Here is a 27,578-nt window from a genome sequence, read left to right on the forward strand (position 1 = left end):
TCATTTCCAGTCAACATACATATTATAACAATAGTTGAGCCTGATTGCGTATAGAAAGAAATTGGGAAATGGGGTGGAAATTCATGATTCAATCTTCAGATATAATGTTATATTTTGAAAAAGGGAAAATAAAGCATTTTTTCAAAAAATATTTCAAATTTTTTATATATTCTTGACATTCGATGGAAGTTGAATAGAATGATTCAAACCATGACTTCAAAAAATGTAATCGAGTAGTATTAAAATATATACGAGTATGAAATATAGGATTGGAAAAATAACTTTTGTTTCAGTACACTTCAGAATGGTTTTCTTGGGAAGGGCTCAGTAAACCGAACCCGATCAAGTAAATCACTGATGAATTTCATTAGTTCGGATTTCCATTGTCTAATATTATATAAAATGATTTTAAATCTCTGAAAGAACTAATAGTGAAATAAAATACAAGTAAAAATAGAACATATGAACAAAAAATAAAAATAAAATAAAAATTACGAGATTCCAAGCCAAGTTACTTCACGACATTTCGATTGTTAGTATCGGGTGATTACTGGACTAAGTCCTCCAAAAGATGACTGTTCATGGGTCATTCGAGTACTTTCACTTATCTCCGTTTTCCTTTTTTTTGCTTCACCGGTTTAGTGGGAGAAGACCGTTGGCCATTTTTCTCTTGATTAAGGGTTTCCATATCTTGCGTATCTCTACGCTAGCTTGGTTGAATACATTGTATGCGGCCTCTTTGAATACATGTTGTCCAACAATGTATTCAGCCAAGTTAGCGTAGAGATACGCAACATGTGGAAACCTTTAATCAAGCGAAAAATGGCCAACTTCCGCCAAACGGTCATATACCACCAAATCGGTGGATCGAAAAAAAAAACCTTTTCATTAGTTCGGAATTACATTGTCTAATATGATATAAATTGATTGGAATTTCCTGAAACAATCTGTAAAAAATTAAAAAAGGATTAGCTGAAAAATAACAACCGTATTAAGCAGAAAAACTAAAATTACAATGAAATAAAATACAAGCAGCAACGAAAAAATAAAAAAGTAAAATATTAACACGAGATGAAAATTAAAAATTAATAACAAGAAATTAAAATCAAAAAAAATTAAAAGGTTCCAAACCAGGTTACTTCACGCCGTTTCGATTGTTAGTATCCACAATCGTCTTCGGGTGATAACTTGACTCATTCCGACAGCCATCTTGGTTCAAACAGTTTGAAGCCTGGCTCCCATATCCTTTTTTCCAATATCTGACTATTTATAAGTCATTCGAGTGCTTTCACCTATCCCCTCTTGGGGGTAGGTGGGCTTCAATTGTTCTTTACTTGTATTTTATTTCACTATAACTTCATTTCAGGTATTTTGCTAAATATAATTGTTATAATCAGGTATTCATTTTTAATTTTCCTTTTTTATTAGTTCTATCAGGGATTTCAAATCATTTTATATAATATTATTTGGGAATATTCCAATTGAGAATGGTTCAATAAATCTAAACCGGTCGTGACAAATAATAATTTTGGTGGTGTTTCAACAAAAGTTATTTTCTCTATCACATATTCAATATGAATTTCCACAAAATAAATAGGTCATCTATCGAACAAGATTACAAGTATATCACATTTATATTATCCGATTAATGTCATTTGTTCTGTTCCAATCTGTTCTACATTTCGTAAAAGGGTTTCAGGGTCCATGTTTATATGAATATAAAAAGCAAAACCAAGTTGAAAATGCACTAATCAGAATTATGGAATTGCTGCTGCAAATCCAAATAGCAAAGCGAAAGCGTTGAGCGGTTGAGGACTGTATGACGTAAGCGTTAAGCAATAGCGAATAGCGCAAGCGTTAGCGAAAATTTTTGTAGAGCACATGAAAATCGTCCGTAATGATAGCGTACTTCTTTCGTACTCGTGATTTCTTGTGTTATGAAAATTCGTGAAACAGCACCTACCCGGTGAAGAATACGTATCGAAAAAAGGATACAAATGGAATAAACTGTTTATAAAGGCTCATGAAGGCTCATTGTGATAACATTTAAATGATTCGTTCAAATTGCTTAGTGTGAAAAACATGAATTTTTCCGACCTACTTGATACTTATCCTTATATTATGAACAAAATCACACGAAACCTTTGAAAATTGTAGCATATATGTTATTCTGATGTATAAATCCGAATCCATTCAGTCGTTTAGGCGCAAAAGAGCCACAAACATACATACCTCCATCGCCTCACAAACTATCACATTTATATTGATATAGATATAGATATAGATATTAATAGCTGCCGAAACAACAAAGAAAGCATCATTCTAGTGGCAGTCCTGTTAGCCATATAATGTATCAGAATTAACGCCTCTTCAATTCTCAAGACCAACTCAGATGGGAAATACTTCAGAATACCTCAAAAAATGTCACAATGAAATATTACTCAAATCAGATGTATTGCAGTTTAAAATTCAACTGAGCTATAATCGATAGTTACTTTTATATTGAAGATAAACATCTGCCAATAGAAAGCTTCAAACGAAAGATAAAAACATATCTTATCACAATAAATAGATTCAACTGATCGAATTATGACGAAATCAATCAACCTTCCTCCAAGAGCAAAAAATATATGCATTTTGGAATGCAAATTCGATGTATATAATGTTTGCACTGTTCTTGATAATATACTCTTTGTTTCCTTTGGTTCTTACGTTTGTTTGTTTGAAGGTGATTGAAAATGTTTTATAATGGATTTCATTAGTTCGGACTTCCATTATGTAAAATGATTCAAAATACTTGAAAGTACTAATAAAAGAGAAGAATAAAAAGAATAGCTGAAAATAACAATTATATTAAGCAAAAAAAACTCGAAATGAAATACAAGTAAAAATAGAACAATTGAACAACAAATAAAAAAATGAAAATGAAAAATTAAGGGATTCCAAGCGAATTTACTTCACGACGTTTCGATTGTTAGTATCCATAATCGTCTTCGGGTGGTGACTGGACTAATTCCTCTGGAATATTACTATTTGTGGGTTTAGCGGGAGATGACTGTTTGGCGGGAGTTGGCATTTTTCGCTTGATTATGGGTTTCTATGTGTTGCGTATCTATACGCTAGCTTGGCTGAATACATTGTTGAACAACAAATATGCAGCTTCTTTGAATTTCCTCCTAAGCCAATGTTCATCCCTGTGTATGATCTCTGCTTGGGTCCACTCGATGTTATGTTGATGGGTCCAAACATACTCTGCTTTTCCTGATTTGCTGAATTCCCCTCGTGGTGTTTGTTCTTGTGCTCGGCAATGCGAACTTTCGATGGCCTCTTAGTTTCACCGAAATAGGATTTTCCGCACTCACAGGGTATCCGGTAAATGCAATTCTTGGAATCGCAGTCTGCGTTTTTTGGCCTGGTTTTCGTGAGGCTGCTACGGTTGATGTTTCCGGATCTGAAGCAGCTTCTGATGTTGTACTTAGACACAATTCTTCTCATACTTTTCGATAATCCTCTGATGTAGGGAAGTGCAAGCACTGGTTATGACGGCTTCTCTTCCTTGCGAGGCTCCTGCTGTCTTCTAGCCAAAGTACGTTCCACCATCGCTTTGGTTGGATGAAAGAGCAATCTCAGGGATGATTCATCATACTTGGATATTGATTCGTGCCATATGATTGGTTTTAATTGTATGGAACCATCAATAAAAGTCGTTGTTAGTATTATTATTATTATTATTATCATTGTTATATTATTGGTATTGGTCTGCAACTGACATTTATATTAGAAAACTTATTGTTTCTTGAGTAGAAGAATGATTCATATGAATTATGCCATCAAAAATTAGAAGTTCTTTGTATGAATTTGGAAAAGAGTTCGCTATCGAAGTTTTCAAAAAATTCAATTACATGGAACATGTTATTAACGCACTCATTTCATCTCGGCAATTCGAAATGAGCAAGTGAATTATAATTTTTTTGAATCAGATCAAACTTGTTGAAATTAATGTAGCCATGGAAACTTTCTAGAGAAAGGAATCATATATTTCAAACGTTGAAAAATTTCGCAAAGCATTTTTTTAATCAAGAAGAATTGAATTCTGTCTTTAAAGACAGTTTTCCGAAACCGTAGATTCTCATTTATTATTGACTTATGAGTTCAGCACTGAAAATATCTCATTAATATTATCGTTTTATAACTGCCAGAAAACAGAGATATATATGTTGATGACGGTAAGTATTCAGACGGGTAGAAGATAAAATATAAATTTTGCCTTGCCCCAAATTACAGGCAATATTAGGCTCCTGATTCAAACAAGAAACTGCTGAACTAATGATTTTGTTATCAGTTCAACATCCTTCGTGTAATTCCGAATACTCCAGGACGATTTTAACGACTCGATGATAACAAGTGGAATTTCTCTATAATATTCCTTGAGTGCATCAATTTGAAGCAGCAATAATGGCACCGGAATTTTCAGTCTACAAAGTCAAACTTCAGTTTAGAAAAATCCAACTAATCAATTCAAAATAGAGTTTTGGTGCCTTCTTGTAATTAAAAATGAAATAGCGCTTGAATTCTCTGGCTAGAAAGTCATATTATTTGATAGAACTATAAATGAAACTGCGCGAGCAGTGTATCTAGGTATAATGAAAGTTTTCCGGTATAGAATTCATTCTGGGATGAAAATGTTTCATAACTCCCCAGTACATGTTGTCGTTTCTTATTCAGTGAAATTTCATGAGCTTCCACAAGAAAATGAAGAAAATGATTCTTGTTTAGCCTCAGCCAGTAAGATTCTATGAAATTTTCAGAAATGTAGTCGAATTTACGAATCCCATATAACAAGCAAATGCAGTTGTTCTCTATTTTTGAAGAAGTCATGAGTCAGGTTGTATCAATGAATCAATCACAATATGATATTCTTGACATGATAAGTGAATATAACTGGAGATTTTTCCCAACACCAAATCCGTTATTTCAACAGTCGCCACGTGTTTCCATCACCAAGTGATCATCTTCAAGAAAAAGATTAAACTAAATATTTACTCACAATTTTGTCCTTATTTATACCATAAATACCTCTTCTAGGTAACTGCGTATTAAGTGTCTCAAATTCATTTCACAGATATATTTTATTTTCAATTGTTTTATAATATTTTTATTGAGTGAAACACATGATATGTATGTTCTAGTAAACACAACTGTACACACTATATCCGAGCTCTGTGTGGCGAGAGAGATAGCGTAGCGCACAGTCGCTTGCACGAGCGACCCGTCACCATGGCATGCGTCGTCACGCCTGCAATCGGATTTACGTTCGATTATAGATGTTTCACATCAAAAAATATTTCAGATTGAAAGATACATGATGTGTCGTTTCATAATCGAAACGTCTCAAAGTAGCTTAATATGAAACCATTTTTGTTCCTCCTATGTCTTCTCTTCTCACTATCATTTTCCATTGTCTGTTTTTGTTTTAAAGACAATGATTCTATTTCTAATCCATCTGACTTTCATTCGTTTTCTCAGCAAATCAACGGTTTTTGTATCTACATTTACTATACATCTAATATATAAAAATGGATGTTTGTTGGTTGGTTGGTTGATAAGTGATAAACTTCTACATCGGTCAACCGATCGTAATGAAACTTGACACGTATGAGTAATTTTTCATAGAGAAGGTTTTCGGGTTATCAATTTTTCTGTAACTCGCCACTAGATGGCGCTGTAGAACAATATTTTGAAAGCACTGTTCTATAACACTGCGCACGCCTAAGTTCGTTGATTCTGATTCTGTCAAAACATTGGAACATCAGCGATACAGCAAAATAGTACTACAACTACCAAATTTCACGCGGGCAATGCCGCGGGCAACAACTAGTATTGATATAATTTTTATCTTTTCAACTGCTTATTCGAACTAATGAATATTTGAACACTCTTTCACATCCATAGCATAAGTGAGAAAACAAAGAAGTCTACTGGGACCTATCATTACTATTTTTCCCCGTAGTCTGCGCTGGCCAGGCCCTATCCCCTGAAGCCCCGATACATTCGGGAGGGCGCGCCAGCATTATCAAACAATGACCACAGCATACACCGTGGGGTAAGTGATCATTTGGTCCGAGAATCATGTGCCCTGAGCAAGCGCAGTGAGCCAAGAATGACAGCCTTCTGCATCTATGCGGCTAAGATTTCTGCCTTAGTGCGGCAAGCCGGTATGATTTCAAGATTCGAGAGTAGAGAGGACATCATTCCACCAAGGACTCCAATAATCAGAACAAGCAGCTTGACAGAGTTATCTGGATAGAGTCTGCGGAGTTCGAAGAGAAAATCTCGATATTTCATCCGTTTTTCACCCTCTTTTCTGATGATATTCGTCTCGCCAGGAACTGAAAACTCCACGACAAATATCGTTTTGCTCTGGTGGTCAAGAAGGACTACATCAGGCTCATTAGCTTGTATGAGCCTGAGGGTGGGGGACGAATAGTTCCAATAAATTCGGCACTTCTCGTTTCCCACAACATATTCAATATCTCCCAGAGCGTATGGCAACACCGGTGTCTCTCCAATACCGTAAGAGTGCCGTAGATGGTAATATAGCACTCTTAGGGCCGCGTTATGTCGATGGATATAGGCCGAGATCGCATATGCATTAGGGTCTCGGGCGCCTCGCGGCAGGCCCTGCCCCTTGTGTCAGGAACTATTATTATTTTTATTACTATTATTTTCACCGTAGTGTGCGCTGGTCAGGCCCTATCCCCTGAAGCCCCGATACATTCGGGAGGGCGCGCCAGCATTATCAAACAATGACCACTGCATACACCGTGGGGTAAGTGATCATTGGGTCCGAGAATCATGTGCCCTGAGCAAGCGCAGTGAGCCAAGAATGACAGCCTTTTGCATATGTGCGGCTAAGATTTCTGCCTTAGTGCGGCAAGCCGGTATGATTTTGAGATTCGAGAGTAGAGAAGACATCATTCCACCAAGGACTCCAATAATCAGAACAACCATCTTGACAGAGTGATCTGGATAGAGTCTGCGGAGTTCGAAGAGAAAATCTCGATATTTTATCCGTTTTTCCTCCTCTTTTCTGACGATATTTGTCTCGCCAGGAGCTGAAAACTCCACGACAAATATCGTTTCGGTCTGGTGGTCGAGAAGTACTACATCAGGCTTATTAGCTTGTATGAGCCTGAGGATGAGGAACGAATAGTTCCAATGAATTCGGTACTTCTCGTTCCCCACAACGGATTCAATTACCCCGGAACGTAGGGCAACACCGGTGTCTCGTCAATACCGTAAGAGTGCCTTAGATGGTAATATTAGGGCCGCGTTATGTCGATGGATATAGGCCGAGACCGCATATGCTGGACACGCTGATAGCAAGTGCATTAGGGCCACAGGCGCCTCGCGGCATGCCCTGCACCTTGTGTCAGGAACCTCTATACCCATCACGCGACTGCGGTAGACTAAGGTGTTGAAGACACCATCCTGGCAAGCCATGATGAACCCCTCAGTTTCCGACTTCAGCCCATTCGACCTGAGAAAAGCGAACGTCAGGCGCTTTGATAAGCCAAGGTCTTCAATATTATTGAAGAAGACCCCATGCATTGGCTTATCCCTGTGTCTCCGCAGAAGTGAGGTGATCTCTGCGGCTTTTATCTGAGCTTTTTGCTGTACGGGTTCCAACTCGGTGACAGAGTTGTAGTCACCTCGTTCAGAGTCGAAAACTATACCGAGTTCATCAGCTGCTCGAGCAGCTGCCCTAGGGAGAAATGCTCCAATTCCTGCTCTCTCATGGTCACGGACCATGCAGAGAAGGGAATCCGAACTCCTGATGACTTTACAGGCTGTATCCTGTACCATTCTGTCAAGTAAACACTCCAAACTCAAAAGTCCACGACCTCCCTGTTGTCGGGGGAAGTACAACCGTGGAACGGACGATTTGGGATGCAAACTCCTATAGAGATGCATCATTTTTCGGGTCCTTACGTCGAGTTGATACAGCTCCTCCCGAGTCCACTTCACTACTCCAAACGAGTAGAGTAAGATTGGAACGGTGAGCATATTTGTTGCAGCAACTTTGTTCTGTCCCGACAGCTCCGATGACCAGATCTGTCGAAGTTTGTGCTGATACTTGCCGCGGAGAGAGTTTTTCACTGCAGTTACCTCTTGTGAGTGGCGTTGTTCCACCCCGAGGTAAGTATACGTCTCTCCAGCATCCAGATGGTGTAGGATGCTTCCATCTACGAGCTGCACATCCTCTCCGTAGTCCCCGCATCGTCCTCTTTTGAGATGAACCATTGCACATTTGTCTATCCAGAATTTCATACCGATAGCATGCGTGATGCATGATGATAGATGGGTGACCTTGTGCCTCCGGTTTCCGGGGGTGCCACAGTTATACCCTCGAGTGTTTCTGAGCGCAACAGATAATGGCAATAGTGAGATGCAGAATAGAAGGGGACTGAGGGAATCATCCTGAAATACAACCCTTCTGAAAGTGACCCACCCTGTTTGGACTCTTGCTTGACCAGATATTATGGTGAAGCGAGTTCGGCAAAGTGGTATCAGTTGTTCAATGCATCTCACTATGTTGTCGGGTACCGCAAGGCATCTGAGCAAATGCAAGATGAGTTCATGCGAAATTGTATCAAATGCCTTACGGTTATCGATCCAGGCCATAGAGAGGTTACGCTTATATTGTATCGAGTCCTGCGTTACACATCTATCGATGAGCAGGTTCTCTTTACATCCAGCGACTCCTCTCTTCGACCCTCTCTGCTCAGATATCCATTCGAACACTCGGTCAACTGCGGTGAGTATTCATGTGTATAAGATGCTTGTAAACAACTTATAATACGAATTCAAGCATGTTATCGGTCTGTAATTCTTAGGAATCGACAAATCTCCGCTTTTGGGGATGAGAACGGTCCGCCCCTCGACAAACCAATCCGGAATCGGCTGCTCTCCGTCCAGCCATAAGTTGAAAACTCTGGCCAGATGGCGGTGGGTACTTGGTAGTTTTTTGTACCAATAAGAGTTCAGCCCGTCTGGGCCTGGAGCAGCAAAGTTCTTGGAACCAACAAGGGCTCTTCTAACGTCATCCGGGGTTATCGGGTTGCGCAGTTCATTGAGCTCAGGCTGTCGAAGCTCTCTGTTGAAGGCTTCGAACTGCGCTAGGGCTGGAGTGTCTAAGTGGAGTGACTGCGGGTGTTCATAGATATTCTTCCAGAAGGATTCCACCTGATCAGCAGTCGGCGGATTATCCACAACACGTGGAGGCTCTTGGAAAAAGCCAGAAGGTTTCTCGCGGAACCTGAGGTTTTCCGCGATACTTCTCGCTCGCCTCACTAGTGACTTCTTAGCAGCCACTAGCATTCGTATCCTATCAAGGCAATGCTGTTTGGTGGTCAACAGCACGCCTTGGCTTAGAGTGTGATGGATACGTCGTAAATTGGCGGCTATTCGCCGCACTGCGGGCGTGAACGGCCTATTGGCCGCCCTGTAGTCCATCACACATTGGATACGAGACGCGTGTTGTCTCGCCGACGTGATCTTAGCCTCCATCTTGTGTACACGCCTTTCAATCTTCCGAACCGCAAGGCCGGGATTTCGTCCTTCCGATTCGGAAAGCGATTGGACGACGTTATACACGGCGGTGTTGATTTGCCAGATGTCAGCCTCTTCTGTTAGAACACCATGAACCTCCGCATCCAAACGAGCCAGTTCTTGTGGCTTCAGGGGCTTAATCCTGTGAAGCGCCCTGCGTGTTCTGATTGTCGTCTCCATTGGTGGTATGGTGCGAGTCTCCTCTCCAGCCGTGCCAACGGGTGGTAGAACTGCCACTTCTACCACTTCGTTAGCAGACTGGGGAGGAGCTATATAGCCCTGCTGCCGAAGATAGGATACGTAATCCCTAAGATTTTGGGCGAAAAAGGCGGCATGCTCCGGATGTATTTCACACCACAGAGCATGCAATCTCGCCATGTACCCTCTTCGCGCGGGCTCACTACTCTCGTAGCAATGCATAAGGCTATCTCTCAGCTCATGCGTCCACTCAAAGCGTCCGTTGTCGTTGCCAGGGTTGTCGTCGGTAGGCAAATCATCGTTATAGGCCCCACCACCTTGCCTCTGACCCCTCCGAGCGGGTCGATTGTGGGGGCCTCTTCCTTGATTATTGGGAATCAAGTGTTGAGTCCATCGGATGGTTAGCCCTGTGGACCCACGGCCGGCACCGGAGGGAGAATAGAGTTCTCCTTCCCGGGTGCGCCTGGGCTGCCGGTCCGGTTTTGCACCAGTTGCTCGGGTAAGTGGTGTCGCAACTCACCAAACCAAGGGTGTTAGTGGCCATCCCTGCTTTGTTATTATTATTATTATTTTTTTTTCACCGAAGTGTGCGCTGGTCAGGCCCTATCCCCCGAAGCCCCGATCCCGATACATTCGGGAGGGCGCGACAGCATAATCAACCAATGACCACTCCCCACACCGTGGGGTAAGTAATCATTGGGTCCGAGAATCATGTGCCCTGAGCAAACGCAGTGAGCCAAGAATAACAGCCTTCTGCATCTGTGCGGCTAAGATTTCTGCCTTAGTGCGGCAAGCCGGTATGATTTTGAGATTCGAGAGTAGAGAAGACATCATTCCACCAAGGACTCCAACAATCAGAACGACCATCTTGACAGAGTGATCTGGATAGAGTCTGCGGAGTTCGAAGAGAAAATCTCGATATTTTATCCGTTTTTCCTCCTCTTTTCTGACGAGCTGAAAACTCCACGACAAATATCGTTTTGGTCTGGTGGTCGAGAAGGACTACATCAGGCTTATTAGCTTGTATGAGCCTGAGGGTGGGAACGAATAGTTCCAATAAATTCGGCACTTCTCGTTCCACACAACGGATTCAATATCCCCCGGAGCGTAGGGCAACACCGGTGTCTGGTCAATACCGTAAGAGTACCGTAGATGGTAATATAGCACTCTTAGGGCCGCGTTATTATTATTATTATTTTTATTATTACTATTGAATTACACATTACTTGAGCATACTTATAATTCATGCTGAAGTATTTCAAAATACTCAACATAGCGCATATATGCTTGGCTAAAATGATTTTCACTGTATAACTCTGTTACTAACATATTAAATATTCGAAACTCTTCCTTTTCGCTAAAACAAAGAATTATCCTTTTTTCTTCTGTGAGGCTAATGAAATTCTCCGTTCGAGATAAGTGACACAATATTGATTGGAATGAAACGGTGGATTGTTCAATCGAAACAGTTACCAATATCATGAAATACGACTGAATAAAAAAGTGGCCTTTGATGGAAACATCCCAGATAAAGCATTTTTTGTTCGAAATTTTTCTCTATCCACTCGACATAGTAATTTTCCCGGTTACAGTTTGAAACACTTTTTTATTGGATGAAGGACATATCAAAAGCGCCTGTAAATGTCTGTTTCCAGGAGATATATGAAAGGAAAAAGTGTTTATTCTGCCGACCCAGCGATTAGTTTCTCTCTTGGTATTTTTAAATTAAATTGAGTATGTTATCTCTTTGACGTTTGTATCCATCCAAGGAATAGACAATTGAATAAGAAAAAATATCTCAATAAAATCAGAGGATTGAATTCAACGTGAAAGAAATGATATTTTATTGTCCTAATTTACTGCGATACATTAGCGTTTCTCAATATTTCAGGCTTCTGATATTGAGAACAAAATTGAATACCGCAGACTTTCGATCGTTACTTTTTATTGAAAAAAATTGTTTTGATGTGGGTATAAAGTAGATCATCAGATTTCGCACCGAGTAGAAGATTGTTCTCATCCACAAAAACAAAGATTCCTTAATGGGTTGTTGGGAGATGTCTAATTCATAGAAATACCCGACACAACTGATTCGATATTCGGATGAAACAGAAACTGGCTGAAATTCTCGTCATCATTCTACCTGTTTATGATCTAGATGAATTTGTTCAAGTAGCAGCTGGTTTTCCGTTTATTCATCATTGAAGCAATATACTGTTCCTTACTGGTGAACAAATAAATGCCTTTCAGACTAGTCACATTCAATTATACTACCTATATGAAATCTCAAATGTTCTAATATGAATTGTCTAATATGAATTGAAGGTCCGAAAACGCTTCGTTTCCAAGATACAGGATGTTGAAGTTTTATTTTTATTTTCGTTTTTTTCAAATAACTTTTGAAATACTGAGCTTAATTAAACGAAACTTGGTACATAATAGGAGATTTTTGAGGTGTCGAATTCGAACCTGATGTTCTTATTGCTCTCACTCGTAGGGGGCGCCACCTACACGTCTTTTTCTTTTTTAAAGATTCATAACTATTTTGGGCGTACTTCTAGCACATTTTTCAGTAAAAAAATCGATTCATCTATCATATCGATGTAAATAAGCTACCCTTGTTACTAGTCGCTGTAAGCAACCGTTTTCTAAATATTTGGACTTGAAAACTTCCAAGTCAATCATTTGATAATCGATGCATGTTGAAGTTATTACGAATATTTTGCATTTTTCACAAGAATGCTTTGGAAATAAACTTGACGTTTGTGAGTAGTTTTGGTAATTACATATTTTGTGACAGTTAGACGTTTTGTTGAAGTTTCCGTAAGTAGAAGTAGGAAACACTTATTTTGAAAAAATGGATTATTTAAACAATAATGCTCATTTAGCCGATATGCATTTCGTTTATGGCCTTGCGGATGGCAATGCACGCGAAGCAAGACGTATTTACCAGGAGCGATTTCCTAATCGAGTATTGCCTTCAGCTCCAACATTTGCTAGTCTCCACTGTCGTTTGGCAGAAACAGGTAGCTTTAAGAGGGCAGCTGATATTATTGGAAGACCATGAACAGTCCGAACCCCAGAATTGGAAGAAGCTGTTTTGAACGCTCTCGAGGAGAATCCAGAAACAAGCACAAGAGTAATTGCTGAAGCTGTCAATTCTACTCAGTCCACAGTTTGAAGAATTATCCACGATCAACAGTTTTATCCATACCATATTCAAAGGGTACAATCTCTTTTGCCACGAGACTTTCCCCAACGCATTACTATGTGTCAATGGTTTTTGAGAAAATTGGCTGGAAATCCTCAATATTTAAGATATGTACTCTTCAGGGACGAGGAAAACTTCTCCCGAAATGATATCACAAACTTTCATAACAACCATGTTTGGGCTCTCGAAAATTCGCACGCAGTTAGTGAAAGGCATTATCAGTATCAATTTTCTGTAAATGTATGGGCGGCAATAATTGATAATTACTTGATAGGTCCCTTCTTTCTTTCGCTTCGACTGAATGGCGCAACTTATAGACACTTTTTAGAAAATGAACTGCCAGGACTACTTCAGAATGTACCATTAGAAATTCGTATCCGCATGTGGTTTATGCATGATGAGGTCCGGCCCATTTTAGCGTTGTAGCCAGGGAATTCCTTAACACAGTCTATCCAAATCGATGGATCGGTAGGGGTGTAGGAGAACCTAACCAGGCGTGGGCACCAAGGTCCCCAGATCTTAACCCAAGTATTCTATTACCATTACTATACACTATTTACTCTAGCAACTTCTTTCTACATCTGACAAACCGTAAATACTATTTTTAGGCAGATGACACACAGCTATATCTTTCTTCTAGCGGAAGCAACGGACTGCATCAATTATGACCGAAATCAATTAGTACCTCACGAATAGTCATTCGTTAAAAATCAACCCAACTAAGTCTGTCACACTCTTATTTGGCACTGACCAGGACCAGGAAGTGACCTCAGCAAAGAATAGAATAAAAATAAAGGTAGGAGACAAAGATTGAAGAAACTTGGACTGACTATGGACGATAAGTTACGATTTAAACACCATATCAGAGTTATGATAGTTTGGTTCTCTCGCACCTCAATTATTGTGACGTAGTTAGTGTCCGACCAAAACCGAAAACAAATTTCGGCAACGGCATCAGTTTCGGCCGAAACCGAAACTTCCTTACAAGGATTATGTTTTGAGGGAAAAATAAAGAAAAGGTTATTTTTAATCAGTTAGTCTTTATTTTTTATCTTTAAATCTCAACGTGATGCAGTCTTCGACATTTTCATGTATTGATAATCAACATAAAAAACCCTTATTTAAGAAAAAAATATTAATGGCACCTTCAAAATACTTAAAATAGGTGAGGTGTTCATTTGAGTAGGTGTAGATCCTTCTTTTGAATATTATTGATGGGTTTTCAAAAATATTAAACACAAAATTACTTATTTGAATTGTTACCTAATATCACTTGTATGAAATTTAACGAGCCAAACAGGACCGATCACAGCGCGGGAACTCCCGAATACAGTTTCGATTTTGGTCGTAGCTTCGGCAGGTTCGCCGCCGAAACCAAAACCCGTTTTTTTGCCGAAACTCGACCGAAACCGAACTTTCGGTCGGACACTAGACGTAGTCTATGGACCATGTATTGATAGTTCTGATATAAGAAGAGTACAAAAGGTTCAAAACTCTTATTTGAGAATGATTTATGGAATACGGCGTCCTATGCGTATTCCACATGAATTAAGGAATGCTGGATAGCTTAGTATGTTCAACCGTCGAGAGCATCATATGGTATGTTTTTTTCACAAAATTTTGAAAAGTAAAATACCACAATGATTATGTCAAAAAAGTTGGATTTAGGACTGATGTGCATCATTTGAACGTGCGACGTAGGAACATGCTGAGTATACCCAAGCATGAAACATCAGTATTCAAACGATCTTTTTCCTTTAATATAGCGACTTTGGGCGATGTCGTGGATGTACCTAACTTTTCGTTATATCATGCATTCAATTCTGGGTATAAACGATTCTTATTGAGTCGACAATAGTTTGTTACCTGTACCATTCGATTATGAATATGAAATTGTATTGTAGGTGGAGAACAGAATATTCCATTAGAGTTCGAAAATATATAGTTTACTTTCCTTTTCGTGTTTATGTATTTATTGGCTTCTCAAGGTTACTGTGGAAGAATTGGCTACAAAGTCTAACGGTTACCCTTTTGTTTACCTTCATTAGATATTTTTGTATTGAAAAATCATTTTGTATTGTTTCATATAGTGTGTCTCACTTTTCATGAAAGAACTCCCGTAACTTCCGCAATTATCAAGGTAGAATGATGGAACTCGCAGAATTGATGAAAACACTGAAAATACAGTCACAGGCTTAATGGTGTTGGCCTAAGTGATATACATTGCCTGCCATTCGCGACGGAAGAACCCATTCTTACTGTAAATCATACTAGAGGGCAAAATAGGCTGAAAATTCCTTCAGATTCGTCTTCGGGATCCCCAAATCACTACATGTACACCTTTTTCCTGAAAAAATATTAGCTGAAAATTTCAAATTTGTCTAATTTTTCCTGGGAGCACTCCCATAATAATAGAATCTGAGCATTAGCTTATGGAGCCCTCAGTTTAGAAATAAATCAATTCATCCAATGGAAATATCCACTGAAAATGTTTTGCTCGAAAAAAATTATTGTATTTCATAATCGCTCAATATTTTTTCACTATTGAATTATTATACTCCTCTTTCGCGAATTCAAATTCTTGAATTCAATAAAAATCAAGGGATGCCCTGACGTTGCCGTAGAAAACAAATGAGGATTGATATTAACCAACAATATCGATGAAAGTGTGTATTAAATTGAGTCTTACTTCCTCGTGTTAATTCTGTTATTGTTCCTGTTGCTTCTGTTTTGCTATTATTTTTTAGTATGATTTACCGTAAAAATGGGTTCTTCCATCGCGACTCCCGGGCAGTTTACGTCACTTAGGCCAACATTATTTAACCCGTAAGTGTATTTTCAGCATATATTATTATTATAACTTCTGTGAACTTTGTAATCAGCAGAATTTTCATAGGAAATATAACAAGATGAACTAACAACAGTCAATACAAAGGACTCGCGATACACGTTGGAATCTACTGGAATATTAAATTACAACGGGCTCATAATGTTTCGGGCTTTTAATGTAGATACAGTCCGGGATCGCATCTCATGCCGAAAAATAACGAGAGAAATTCATAAAGGAAGATTTAAACCGGCGCCAAAAACAGCATTATATATTCTAATGAAAAATCGATATTGATATCATTTATACTATCGGAATGAATTCTGTTGTCTTTAATTTGCTGGATAAAAATGCAAATTTTTCGAATATTTCTGGGATACACGTTCTCTTGAGTGTAGTTAAAACTGAAGACGGTCTCTGACGCTCAACAGAAAATATGATTATATTAAAAACAACAAATGTGTGCTCAACACAAACATTTGTGATAGAAAATTGATTTCTGGAGGCCGAAACAATATTCAAAGTTAATGAGTTTCATACCAAATAACAACGAAAACACAAAAAAACAATAGAAACCTCAAGAGAGGTCACTATTATAAATGAAGGAATATAAACGTTAACAGGATAGGATTATCAAAAATAGTGAAGTTGTACTCTAGATTCATTTTAAACTTTTAAAAGTACTCAAACGGTGATTTTATTACTAATACCTCGATCAGTGACAGATCAAAATAGTGTTATTTGGAATTGAATCATGAATGCAACAGTTTTATATTCTGATATCATCTATTCGCCTGTTTCCAATGGACCATTATTGGAACCCCCATTTATTTTGGTTATTCGGTGATTTGTAAGAAGGGTTGTCATCACCAATACCATTAAAACTTATATTGTTCATGAGAAAACACAACGAAACGAGACAAATAGTGTTGGAATTGCATTTTACAAATCATTCATTGAAATTAGATATATGGGGTGTTCTTTAAACACATGCTAATATTCAAGGAGGTAATTCTTAGATCCATTTTAAGGAAAAAACGTCCCATGGACGTATGTCCTAAACGCCTTAACTTTTGAGATACAGGGTGGCAAAGTTTTCAAAAATAATCAGTTTTTTAATAATAAATGAGATAATTTTGTAGATATCTTTGGCATATTTGATACATATGTTCCATGCCTCAAGGCGCATTTTCTGATGTACAATTTTATTAATTTTATCTGCCAGTGGCGTACGTACGAGTTTTGAAATGTAAATTTTTGGCGAAAAAAATACTACGCCACTGCTTTATCTTGAATTAAAAATTATTTTTAAAATCTCCATACATTTTTGAGCACATTTGATTTACTGGGTTTTCTTTGTCCGACGCATGGTTTTCGCTCAAAAAATTGAAAATCGCTTTACTTAAGGATACATTCCTTAAAAATCTGATGCGGTATCGTGCATCGACTGAAAGCAAACTAAGAGATCAGATTTGTTGCAAAATAGTTGAGGATCTAAAAGGTATTTGTTCGTTGTCAGATGCACTGTTCTCAATTGAAATTACGTCATAACGCAGCACCGCTTAATAATTTTTGAAAACATAAATTTAGTTATCCTGGAATAAATGACGTGTAGCAGAATTTATTTACTGCACCTCTTGGAAGTATAGAGTTTGTCGATATGTGATTTCTTTTAAAGATTAAAAGCAGAAAAACCAGCGTACCCACCATAGCAATAAAAAACGAATTCTCTGTATGTACAAACGTCAGTAGCTAATATTGATGTTGGTTTAAAGTAAGATGTTGGTGTTAAAAACTGTCACAGCGCGTTTTGATTGATTTTGAAGTGTTATTGAAGTTATTTTGGTAGTCCGCTGTTTTTCTGAATATCAGTAAATATGTTAAATTATACGAATGTGGAAATGGCGCAAATGCATTACGTATATGGCCTTGCCGATGGTAATGCAACAGAAGCCAGGCGCATTTATCAGGAAAGATATCCTAATAGTGCCTTACCAGATAGCCGAACCTTTTCAAATATTCATCGTCGACTTGGGGAAACTGGTAGTTTCAAGAAAGGGACTCCGGAAGGTAGACCTCGTGTAGTAAGAACTCCTGAAATTGAGGAAGCGGTGCTGCAAGAAATTGAGGAACATCCTGAGACGAGTACGAGGAAGATCGCTAGAACTCTGGATATTTGTCATCAAATTGTTTGGCGTATTTTGGTTGATTTTTTGTTATACCCATACCATATTTCAAGAGTGCAGGTATTACTCCCCAGAGATTTTCCACAGCGTGTGAACTTCAGTCAATGGTATCTACAAAGTATTGCACTGAATCCGCAGTTTGAGACACAAATTTTGTTCACAGACGAAGCAAATTTTTCTCGGAATGCCATTCAAAATTTCCATAACAATCATGTGTGGGCTGAAGAAAATCCCCATGCAATAACCGAAACCCATTTTCAACACCAATTTTCGGTTAATGAATGGGCAGGAATTATAGGTGATCATCTAATAGGCCCATTTTTCTACCAGGACGCCTTGATGGTCGTTCTTATTCACACTTTCTCGAAGAAGACTTACCTGGGTTATTGGAAGATGTGCCACTTGCGTTAAGGAATCGAATATGGTACATGCACGATGGCGCCCCTGCTCATTTCAGTGTAATTGTCCGAAACCATTTAAATACAGTTTATCTTAATCGTTGGATAGGTCGCGGAGGACCTCAGCAATGGCCAGCAAGATCCCCCGATCTCAACAGTTTAGATTTTTTTTATGGGGTCACCTTAAAACTCTTGTGTATAAAACTCCCGTTAATACTTCAGAAGATTCAAGAGAATACTTTAGACGAGAGAGATTGCCTCGTGTGAAACTATACGAAATACGCCGGGAATATTTGAACGGGTGCGTAATTCCATGCTTAGAAGGGCGGAAGCATGCATACTAAGTGCAGGTGGCCACTTCCAACAATTTTTATAATCAGTTTTGGTATTAATATACTAATTAACAAATTTGTTCTATTCGTTTAGACTTACTGTCACAAAATAAAATAAAACTCGTTTTTGTAAAAAAATTATTTTTTTGCAGATCATGCTTTCAAATAATATTAGGGAATTGGTAATGCGTTATGAAGTAATTTTCAGATTCTCATTCATTTTAGAATTGATCTAATTTCTTAATTTGCTTTCTGTCCATTTTTATTTTTTTGAGTGAAAATCATGCCTCGGACAAAGAAATACCAAGAGATCAAATTTTCTCAAAAATAAATGAGAATTTCAAAAATGATTTTATTTTGAAAAGAAAGCATTGGCGTAGTACTTTTTCCCCAAAAATATTCAATGCGAAACCCGTAGGGATGCCACTGTTTGAAAAAATACAAATTTGTGTACATCAGAAAATGCGCCCTGAGGCATGGAACATATGTACCAAATATGCCAAAGATGTCTACAAAATTATCTCAGTTATTATTAAAAAACTGATTATTTTTGAAAACTTTTCCACCTTGTATCTCAAAAGTTAAGGCGTTTAGGACATACGTCCACAGAAAGTTTTTTCTTAAAATGGGTCTTAGAATTACCTCCTTAAATAATAGCATGTGTTTAAGGAACACCCTGTAGATACACGTCATGCTGGCTAAGTTATTGATATCGATAACTTAGTTCCCTTGTTTCTTTTCTGATTGATTTGGCGGTTACTTGATGAAAATCCATAGTAACTTCAAAAACTTCACCTCACGATTCGATCTCGAATTCATTCGTTATAGAATAGCGAATGAAAGAAGATCTTAGTATGTTCCAGTTATTCCTTATATAGTAGTGCTCAGTTGAACATACAAAGTTTAACGAATGAATACTCTACCAATAGGATATGAAATTTGAAGTTCAGAATCGATTATTTTCGAAGAATTTTGATGTACATTTTTCGTTTCCTCATCAAAAAATTAATACTTAATCCAAATATGTTTTCTCGATTCAACTGTAAAATCACCCATGAAGCATACCCTGTGGAATTAAAATTTGATAATGTAACTGGAAAATATTCTTCTCTACTCAGGTATCCTATGAACTATGACATCTAGTTTCAAACCTCCTTTTCCCTCCAGCAAAATCAACAGACACATTTCACCAAATCCCAAAACTATTCGTCAAACACAGAATAATAATAATGCAGAATAATTCATAAAGGTCAACAGAAACAATTCACAGTAGATGAAAATATATTTTGCAACGAGAGAGAATTCACGAAGGTTCCAGTACTAATTACCATACAAATTTCCATGGTAATTTTGAGAGGAATATTTTCTCAACTCACTCCATGACGATTCATATGCATTAACTTTCAGTCAGGGATAATAATGAAACTTTGTTCATAATAAAAAATGAGTTTCCAAGTAGAAAAAAAATTTAACTTTTTGGAAGTACGAGATATGTTCAGAAAATAACAGAAATGTTCGTTTGTTGAAAAAAGTATTGATTTGTCCGTCTACATTCATGTTGTCGTTCTCAAAATATTTTCCATCAGATAAAATATAACAAGATGAACTAATTTTCAGTCAATACAAAAGACTCACGATAGACCTTGAAATCTACTGGAATATTCAATTACAACGGGCTCATAATGTTTCCGGGCTTTTAATGTAGATACAGTTTGGGATCGCATCTCATGCCGAAAATTAACGAGAAAAATTCATAAAGGAAGGTTTCAACCGGCGCCAAAAACGGCATTATATATTCTAATGAAAAATCGATATTGATATCATTTATACTATCATGGGTTAGCGGAATGAATTCTGTTGTCTTCAATTTGCTGGATAAAAATGCAAATTTTTCGAATATTTGTGGGATACACGTGTGTGTGAGGGTAGCTAAAACTGAAGAAAGTTTCTGACGCTCATCAGAAAATATGAATTATATCAAAAACAACCCAAGATACCCTTTATATTTTGCTCAAAGCACACATTTGTGATATAAAATTGCTTTCTGGAGGCCGAAACAATATTCAAAGATAATGAGTTTCATAGCATATAACAACGGAAACACAAAAAAGCAATAGTAACCTCAAGAGAGAGGAACTGAGAGAAAAGTTTCGTCACTATAAATGAAGGAAAAAAAACGCTAACTGAAAAAGATTATCAAAAATAGTGAAATTGTACTCTAGATTCATTATCATCTTTTGAAAGTACTTAAACGATGATTTCGTGGCTAGTGCCACTGATCAATGACAGATCAAATAGTTTTATTTGAAATTGGATCATGAATGCAACAGTTTTGTATTCTGGTATCATCTATTCGTCTGTTTCCACTGGGTCACTATTGGGACCCCCTTTTATTTTGGTTATTCGGTGATTTGTAAGATGAGTTGCCATCAATCAATGATTCAAATTGGATATAGATACACGTCATGTCCCTTTTTTTTCTGATTAACGAATGAATACTCTACCGATAGGTTATAAAGTTTGAAGTTCAGAATCGATTGTTTTCGAAGAATTTTGATGTAAATTTTTCATTTCCTCATCAAAAAATTAATACTTAATCAAAAAACGTTTTCTCAATCCAACTGTAAAATCACCCATGGGGCATACAATGTGGAATTCAAATTTAATAATGTAACTGAAAAATATTCTTCTCTACCCAGGTATCCTATGAACTATGACATCTAGTTTCAAACCAACTTTTCCCTCCAGCAAAATTAACAGACATATATCGCCAACTCCCAAAACTATTCTTCAAACACGTGCCATGTAGAATAATGCATAAAGGTCAACAGAAACAGTTCAGAGTAGATGAAAATATATTTTGCAACGAGAGAGAATCAACGAAGGTCCCAGTATCAATTATCATACAAATTTCCATGGTAATTTTGAAACGAATATTTTCTCAACTCACTCCATGACGATTCATATGCATTAACTTCCAGTAAGGGATAATGATGATACCTGGTTCATAATAACAAATGAGTTTCCAAGTAGAAGAAAGTGCTAATTTTCGAAATACTTCTCAAACTCGATCTTAAGGATCTCCTTTAGCGATGCGCTTTCAATGTCATTTATGACTGTGAAACATTCAAGGTTCTCTTCATTTTTGGGAATGAGAAGCCGTGTCTGGCAAATATGTAGGCTGAGGCGTCGTTACAGTTTTGTTTATGGTAAAAAATCCATGAACAAGCATTGAATGTACATTGTACATTCGAAATACATTGTCAGACATATTGAGAAACGTATCCCTGGAATTATCTGGTGGATAAATGGATCGTTACTTCTCTAGGTTCCAATTTTCCACTAAGACGGCCTAGGTTTTCGAGGAATCGCTAGAGTGGATTATAATAAGAATATTACTGCTAGAATTGCTAAAAAAAAATATGTTTTACCGACCAACTGTGCACGCTGAGGGTTACCGAGATTTTAATTTTTAACGTACGATTCCATGCATAGACTATATGATAGGCAGTGAAAATAGATAGACCGTCCTCTCGGCTCGAATCACAGTTTCACCTGAGGATGCCGGTCGATTGAATAATTGGAACAAACTACTCACGCCCACCCAACCGACTACCGTCTCGCCATTATTATCGATATCCAGCTACACGATCATTCCAGCGCCGCTCTAATATTTCAGTACCACTTTTAGAGAACGATTTATCTTTTGCCTCAGTTTTGATAATAGTCTTTTTATTCGAGCGAAGTTTTTCATCGGTTAACATTTTTTTTTGAGGTCTGCGAACAGACAGTAGTCACTGGGAGCGAAATCTGGCGAATACGCAATTCGATGTTCAATTCATGAAGTTTTCCAATTGTTTTGATTGACTTGTGACACGGTGCGTTGTCTTGATGGAACAATTTTTTTTGCAATATGAGGTCCTTCCTTTGCAATTTCGGCCTTGAAATAACGCTATATGATATTCACTGTTGACGATATTTCCCTTCTCAAGATAATCGAATAATATAACACCACACTCATTCCAAAAAACCTAGGCCATAACCTTTCTAGTCGATTGTTGTGCTTTTGGGTACTTTGGACGAGGTTCACCAGTTGCTCTCCACTCAGATGACGATCGTTTTGATTCCGGAGTGAAGTAATGGATCCAAGTTTCATCCATTGTCACATATCGACGCAAAAGTTCTGGTTTGTTATGTTTCAACATGACCAAACACTGCTCAGAATCATCAAAATGTTCCACTTTGAACAGAGCTTTCTCATAGTGAATCGCCCATACAATATAAAGCCAACACGTTCTTTAAATATCTATTCAATGTCAGCCAACTCACGCAATTTCACTTTTCGATCATTCAAAACCATTTCGTGGATTTTTTCATATTTTCTGGTGTTACTGCCTCATTTGGACGACCACTGCGTTCTGCATCATCGGTGTCTCTACGACCACGTTTGAAGTCTGCGAACCAACGTTCAGTCATATACGGTGGTTTAGTTGTACTTTATGAGGGGGCAGAGTCCTCATAACACTTTTCAAGCTATTGCTTCGCTTGAACGGAATTTTTCCCCATCGAGAAGTAGTGTAAAATAAAATCTTGGCACAATCACTCACAAACTTATGAGTAGAATATCATGAAATTCCAACAGCTTTCTTTTGAAGGTTGGTACTAACTGAAAAAGCGGTGAATACAATGAGTCTAGCGCCATCTATGTGTTAGGCCCGAGACTTTTCAGCCCAGGTAGTATATTACTTAAGCTCTAAGAAACATATCGATATGAATAAGGAATGATAAATCCCAATCACTTTCGGCGCTAGTGTTATGATAAAACTCTTCAAAAACTAATAGCAAGCATTAACAAGTTGACAACAAATGTATACAAATTATTTTATTCTGTGTGGCTTCATACTCGAATTAAAATTCCACATCGTTGCCTTCCTACAAAAGCATATTATATTATATTTCATGCATACGTCGGAATGTGCACGGTTAATGTGGTTCCCTTCCATTTTGTTCTCCAGGAGTTTTATATGGCTGATGGATTTCAATGAGCAATTATTTCAACACATTTATATTTTCAAACCACATAATATACAAATATTTCAAACTGCAGACCTACTTGAGCAACCATAATCATTCATTCAAATAATAAAACTGGTCCAAAAAAAAAAAGGTTAAGGATTTCGCGGCCAAGGTTTTCAGTTTAACTTTTTTTATTCGAGCTTCCGTCGATTTTTTTGATTTCTTTCTGACGTTTCGCAGACGTGAGTGGCTAGCTTCTTCAGAGGTTTGTACATTTTCAAGTGCGTATTGCTTTTTGAGAAATTGTTCACTAAAAATCTCACAATGAATTGTTTTTTTGAAACTAACAAATAAAAATCTTTGTAGAAATTAGGCAAAAGTTATTTCTCCAATTCTATTTTCAGTATGAATTTCTACAAAATGATTAGATCATCAATCGTAGGTACATATGGCAGAAATAGTTAATTTTTTCAAAGAAACGTGTTTTTGTTCACGAAATTCAAGTTGATTGTGCTTTTTGTTCCATCACAAAATTCAAAAAATAATCTTTGCTTTGAATTTGTAAAAAACTGTTTTTTTTTAATTTTCCAACAACTTCCGGTCAAAAAACATTTTTTTTCAATCTACCTTATTTTGTTGGGAACAAAGAAAGGATATATCAAAATTTATTTGGGTATTGAAATGAATCAGAATAGTTTGAAGATTATTTTGGTCTTTTGCAAAAATTTTACTAATGATTTTTTCATTATTTTTCATTTTCTATTTTTTTTTATCTTCCCATACTCAGAAAACAACTCTTCAAAATAATTTTCTCATCATATCTATACATTTTTTGTTTTTACAAAAAGAATGGAACTTTATATCATGTTTTCTGAGCAAAAATGGTTGAAAATCAAATAAGGTTCTCCAGATCAATCACATGAATTGATGATTTTTCCATGAATATTGTCACATCTATATTATCATCAACTAGAATATCAGTTACCCAATAATCAATAAAATCAATTGATTGATGATGATGGTTTTTTATTCACGTTCATACAAATGAATTTTCGTATAAAATAGACTTTCTCACATGCAAATATCAATTCAAATCACAGTGAAAACAAATCAAACTTTAATCATCCAAATAACTCACTCTGAATATTCCCATTCTACCGCAAACTTTGCCAAAGTGAACTTCATGGTACCCAAGAACTGAATATTCGAAAAGTTTCTACTACGATAATCGATTCGGAGTTCTGATGAATTACTTTCAGAACTTTGCCAGTTTGGCGAGAACACGCGTTGAGGTAAATTCCTCCACTGTCAGTCTTCTGTCACCACCGCCGATATGTAACACTGCGACGCCGATTCTACAATGACGAAAGAGCGTCGGTGGCATCTGGACCATTTTCATGCGCACTTGTCTGCAATGGTGCGTTCCTCGAAGAGGTTATTTCATTTTCTTTCAAGGTGGTTTTTCTACGAAATTCTGAAAAGCTTTCCTATACTGGAAACTTCGTGGAAGGCAAGTTATCCGAACTTTTCTGAAGAGTAAAGAATCTATAAATACATTACATTTCGAAGAACACTTCATGGAATAACGGGTGATGAAATTTCTACTAGATCTTCACTGTATCATTTAAAACAAAAAGCCTTCATATATATTGGAACGATATAATTGAACTGTTTACAAATAAATCAAGACGACGTCGTAAAAAATCATTTGATCTGAAACATATTTCTAATATATAAAAATAGATGTTTGTTTGTTGGTTGGTTGGTTGGTTGGTTGATAAGTGATAAACTTCTCCATCGCTCAACCGATCGTGATGAAACTTGACATGTATGAGTAATTTTTCATAGAGAAGGTTTCAAAGGCTATCAATTTTTCTGTAACTGGCCACCAGATGGCGCTGTAGAACAATTTTTTGAAAGCACTGTTCTATAACGCTGCGCACGCTTAAGTTCGTTGATTCTGATTCTGCCAAAACATTGGAACAGCAGCGATTCAGCAACATAGTACTAGTATATTATAAAACATATAAAATATCATAAAAATCCTCATTATAATGAACAATAACTAATACCTAGTAGTTAACTATATAGCTTGTTGAAATAAAAAATAATCAGATTTACCTGACTATTGAACATTGTGAAATTCAATTTAAAACAGACGCCAATGTCCTCTCGTTCATGAAACAAAATGTACGGTGTCTCCAAAGGCTCCAATAAATTCAAAATATCGTCAGAACACTCCATGACACGGCTATCGTCAAACTTAAACCAGTCCGTTTCGTCTTTGACCAATGCGTAATAATGACCTGATTCAACGCCAGAACCACAGTGAACAATGACTGCATGAAGATTATAAGAGTGATCTGCTAGATTGAAGTGTTCATCTATTTCAAACTTTCGTATGAGTTTGGTGCATCCGTCAGAAGTTGAGTCATATTTGAAGATCATCAGTGTCATTATTAGATTCACTGGTAGCTCACCTATATTTGTTTTCTCATAATAGTCAGTTAGTTTGGCGCATGTTTGGCAATACAGTTGATCATCACCCGTTGAAAGTTCTATTTTCAGATAATTGGACAATAAGCTTTGCACGGACTGGTTATCAGTCATATTAGAAAACGCTAGTTGAATTTCCAGAAAATCACATACGTTTTTGCTACCTCCTACAAAGTAAACAAGTGAGGATTTTTCCAGGAAAAGATCTATAAACACAAGATGAGATGATTCTGCTATTTCTTTGCACACGAAGAGTATTCAACAAGAACCCCAAGAATTCGAAGCAAGCCTCTTGTCCTAATAAGTAATTTGGTGGACTTCAAAGACTCCAGGGAATCGGTTGGTGAGAAAGATGCTACATTCATTCGAAACTGCAACTGCATATATATATATATATATATATATATATATATATATATATATATATATATATATATATATATATATATTTAAAGCGATGGGTAGTCTTGACTGACTAGTTAAGGAGAAATACGGAATAATGTTGGGGATGCAGTCAAAAATTGCTGGGCTGTTGTTTAAAGAATACTCTTTGTTATATGGTCGAGCTTTCGAGAAAGGGAATAAAGAGAAAGGGAATAAACATTCTCGAAAGCTCGACCATATAACAAAGAGTATTCTTTAAACAACAGCCCAGCAATTTTTGACTGCATCCCCAACATTATTCCGTATTTCTATATATATATATATATATATATATATATATATATATATATATATATATATATATATATATATATATATATATATATATATATATATATATATATATATATATATAAACGGTCATTTGTCAGCCCGTAGAATATACGATGTGAACTCTGGTCAGCCCTTGGAAACGTCGGTCTTCCCGGTTTCGGGCTCACCAACGTTTCCCACTGTATATAGTGTTTTTAGAACATGTTATCATGTGAAATGACGTTTAGCAAATTTTCGGTTGGGCCGACCATTACACCATATACACATAGCTGATACACCACCTACTTTCACAAAACTTCGCCAGGAGGCGTGGCTGTGTAATTGTATACACCTGATGTGAATTGTGTCTTTGTGAGCCCAGGTTTATACGAACACTTTCAATGCATGTTGGTCAGCCCACAATAGGGCAACGCTGCACTTGCATTTCATAATGAATAATTTCTAACTAGATTATCGTGGTGCAAAAATCCGATAATAGAGATGGAAAATTTTTTGAAAAAGTTCCTGTTTTGTAAGTTTTTTTTTTTTTGTACAAGCGTGCGTGTGCGTGCATCACCCTATATCTAAAAGCAATTTAGATCAGGA

The 27,578-nt window shown here is 37.2% G+C and overlaps 1 protein-coding gene across 1 annotated transcript in view; it reads right to left on the reverse strand.

Annotated features, from left to right (window-relative positions):
* The window catches only part of LOC111503323 (diuretic hormone receptor), a 192,565-nt gene extending 167,445 nt beyond the window's left edge, over positions 1–25,120 (reverse strand). The window contains exon 1 of the mRNA XM_074170818.1: positions 24,919–25,120. The gene's annotated coding sequence lies outside the window, so the exon portion shown is untranslated. The remainder of the gene's footprint in view (positions 1–24,918) is intronic.
* Between the last annotated feature and the right edge of the window lie 2,458 nt (positions 25,121–27,578).

This window comes from Leptinotarsa decemlineata, unplaced genomic scaffold, assembly GCF_025532065.1.
Source record: "Leptinotarsa decemlineata unplaced genomic scaffold, Ldec_3_MD MMD2_tig00000008_RagTag_RagTag, whole genome shotgun sequence".
NCBI lineage: Eukaryota > Metazoa > Arthropoda > Insecta > Coleoptera > Chrysomelidae > Leptinotarsa > Leptinotarsa decemlineata.